This window comes from Cryptomeria japonica, chromosome 6 (genome assembly GCF_030272615.1).
Source record: "Cryptomeria japonica chromosome 6, Sugi_1.0, whole genome shotgun sequence".
NCBI classification, from domain to species: domain Eukaryota; kingdom Viridiplantae; phylum Streptophyta; class Pinopsida; order Cupressales; family Cupressaceae; genus Cryptomeria; species Cryptomeria japonica.
Window position 1 is genome coordinate 681,312,601 of NC_081410.1, and position 4,076 is coordinate 681,316,676.

Here is a 4,076-nt window from a genome sequence, read left to right on the forward strand (position 1 = left end):
TATACTATTTAGCCTGCACCCATCAATAGGTAGGTCTGTATCATGAAACTTGGAAGAATGATATGAGAATATATGAATATCACCCGCATTTGCAGCAACATAGGGTCACTGACAATTATTACAAGGTTCATAATATTTTCATTGGCAGGTTGGTATTTGAGTTGAAAGGAGATATTCATAAGAGATTAATTGAGGAAGCTATGCAATTTATAAATATATATATGGTAGCTTTTATATTCAGTTCTCCAGGTTCACTTATTTGAGGGTTGGGGATTTTGAAGGAGAACCCTACAAATTGCCAAGATATGTCTTTGATAGGCAAGTGTTAATTGAAGTTTGCAGGCAACTCACTCATATAGATAAGAAATATGGGGAAGAACGCCAAACAGAAGTTTCCTTTCCCATTGAACTGACACATTATATTTGTAACAGTGTCTCAAGTGCTTTGAATTTGGAGTTAGACTTCAAAAGGTTTAAATATCAGTTGTATTTTCCCCGCACTGACTTTGATACTAAAGGATTTGCAATGACACACTTTACATTCAAGGAGAATTTTTGACATGTACCTGTTCTAGAAGACTTTTGGGTGGATTGTGTGGATGAGTATGAAGTTCGAAGAAGAGCTCACTTGAGACTCATAGTGTGACAAATTAAGGATTATGGTTTGAAGATAAACACTGCAAATGTTGTGGATGATGAAAATGATTTGCTTGACCCCCAATTTTTTGATGATAGGAAGCCATGAGTAATACCAGAGATTGACTGGAAAAAAGATGAGGAAGAACAGATTCAAACTGGGACAATCTTGGTCATTCGAAGAATAGAGAAGTGGCTTAGAAAGCATAAACTGAGCAGAAGCTTAAGGAAAAGTTCAACCTCACCCACTAAGGTCTTGGTATCTAATTCTCTTGTCCCATCTTGTGTTGCAAGTTCATTGAAACAGGGAAAAGGAGGACAAAGAGAAAAGACAGTGCAAATCAAAGAGGAGACAAATTTTGTCAGAGTCACTCGCTCCAGAACAAGGGCAAAAGACAATCCTTGCCTATTGATATTGTGGTGGTTGACCTTGAGATGGATACCACCTCAGTTGATCCAATCAAAGAACAACAAGGGTTGGTTGATGAGAGTAATAATCGGCAAGAACAGGAAGCCTTAAATGAAGTTACTACTATGGTAGTAAGGGATGGAAAGGAGATTGGAACTGATTGAGATAAGCCTCAAGTTCCTTTAGAACCAGTATTGTTAGAAAATATGTTAAGTAGCAAGAAGAGAAACATTGTTCCAGCCTTGATTCTAGTAGAAGACATGGTGAGTAAATGCTTGGGAAAGACTCCTAAAGCGAAAAAGTCCAAAACTATGTCAAAAATTGACTTTGACGCAGATAGTGGGAACTGGATTGTAGAGATTGCACGCCCATTAATAGATGAAAAGACAGAGAATTCTACAGCTTAGGACTTCACTGTTGAAAAGATAATTATTGGAACTTCTTCTCGAGCCACAGATGTTCTTCACCTTGAGGCTTCAATAAAGAAGATCATAACCAGGACCTAGAAAGACGAAAAAGATAAGCATCAGATGAAAGAGATGTTACGAAGGATGGTAGAATATATTGAGGCAATCAAAGCTCTAAACCCTCAATCTTTGTCATAGATTCCAATGTCCTTTGATCCTAAGTCCCCTGCAAATCAGAAGACTTTGGAGCAAATACAAAAATGTAGGTTGATCATAGAAATTGTGATGGAGTGGCTAGAAAAGATTCAGAAGTTTGGTGCAGAGTACTTTGTTAATCTAAGCAGGGTATATGATGGGGTAATCCAAGTGATGAAGGAGCTGGAAGTTGAAATCATCAATTCGAAGAATGAGGAAGCTAAATGGGCGTCAAAAGCTGCACAGATGCAAGTGCATAATTATGGGGTAATGATGTTTCTTGGTGAAAGACCTGTGGCAGGCCTGGATGACAACATTTTGTATGTGTGCGAGAAGAACATTGAATGGAGAAATTCTCTAATAAAACAGGCTTATGAGGACTTCGCGAAATTGATAAATCAACTCGCAGAATTAGTTACTTCCATGAGAAATGAGCTCGTGTGCATTGGGATTAAAATGTCAAAAAGAAGATGGAAGAACCCTTGAAACGATTGATGTTATAACAGAATCATTTACGAGCAAAATCAATTATGTGAAAGAGGCTAAGGATTTGGTTTCGGATGACTTAAGTGTGATTGCTAAGATCGAATCACTCATATTTTTATGCATCGGACATCTAGATAGTCACTCCGACAAAGTCACACAAGTTCATAGGGAAAAAGAGGTTTGGAAGAAATGTATGGCACACGTGGGATTACCTCATAATACAATCATTCAGCACTTCGCCACTGCTCATGTGGATTGGAAGAAATAGCAATTATCAGAACTACATAGTGATATTTTTTCGTCGATGATAAATCCTTTTCAATTGTTAGTTGCATAAGCAATTTTATTTTTATACTAGTTTCACTGACTTTGCGGGGTGGAAATTGTTAGATTTCCGTGTTTCCCGTTATAACTGTTGGCCAGGTTGTGGCTATATAACTATGTTTTTGAGACTCTGGAAAAGTTCAAAAAACTATGATTTTTTTAGCATCAAATAATATATGTTTATGTTTTGAATTCCTTGGAACTGGATTGACTGACTTATGAATGAAAATGATTATGGTGTGCAATCTTTGAATCTGTGCGTTTAAAGATTGGCGATCTTTCTTTAAAAAAAATTTGCTATGTGCATGATATCATTATTCTTATCAGTCAATTCTATGTTTTCTTGAATTCATTGATATATATATATTTGTTATAAGATTCATTATGGATTGAGTTGTGTTGATCCCCCTTGCCCTGTGAGGCATGAGAGAGTATCGATCAGAATCAATACTGCATTGAACTTTCTTTGCTCTGAATTTATGGAATGAACTTATGTTAGAAATAGAGTCTGTGAGCTCTTATTTAGTCTTCATAATTTTCTCTCTATTTTATGTTATGGCATTCCTTTGTGTTGATAGATGAATGCTAAAGCCTTTCTATTCTTTCTGGTTAAAAGCATCTTCATTTCAAGATTTTCTGTGTAGAATTCATTGCAAATCATATGAGAAGCTTCCCTCTAATGCAGAGGATGGATTTTTGATTAGTTCATCCAACTGTTGGTCTATTTATGCCCTTTCATTAAGAGGTGTACAGAAGTCATACTATCATTTAGAGAAAATAAATATTGCAATTACAAGAAAGGACAAATCTGTTAACCAACACCTTCAAAACTAGGTAAGGACAATGTGAGTTCATAGTCCTACCCTTTGGGCTCTCTGATGCCCCAACAACATTTATGAACCTCATGAGCAGTGTGTTTGTTGGTATTATGGATGTGTTGCATTGGTTTTGTCATTGATGTCAACACTTGTCAACACTTATCAGCACTAAAGATCTTTGGTTATGTTCATCGGCATGTTCAGTGACTTATGCACACTCACCAATATTTGGTTCACCAGCAGGTTATATTGTTCATCGGCACTGAGGATGATCTGTTATCATCTGGAGATTACTTGGTTATGTCAAAGACATTGTTTGGACACTTGGTTTTTGTGATTTGTTTATTGGTCTAATCAAGTTTGTATATTTGTTGTTACCGGCAAATAGGTTATGGACCGGCAAGCGTTATCTATTCCAGATCAGCATGGCACATTATGGAGATGTTTTATCAATTAGATATTATTGTAAATGCATTAAGCCAACATGATGCATCGCATATTGATTCATTTGTAATTGATTTAATTGTAATATTCTTAGTGAGCCGACCTACACATTTGGTCTTAGGTTTTGATATATATATGATGCTCTGCAAAAAGGATTAGAAAATCTATTGGATGGCAACACACACAAGAGCACAAGAAACAAACGTTAGTGTTAGCAACAAAAGATTATCCTAAACAGGCATATCAAGAGAGATATTAAGCATGAAATAGAAAGCATATAAACATAGAATGAAATAGCTAATCAAGATGCTCATAGTTGCTCCTCCCTTGTTCCTCTCCTCTCCAAGTCCCAAATGA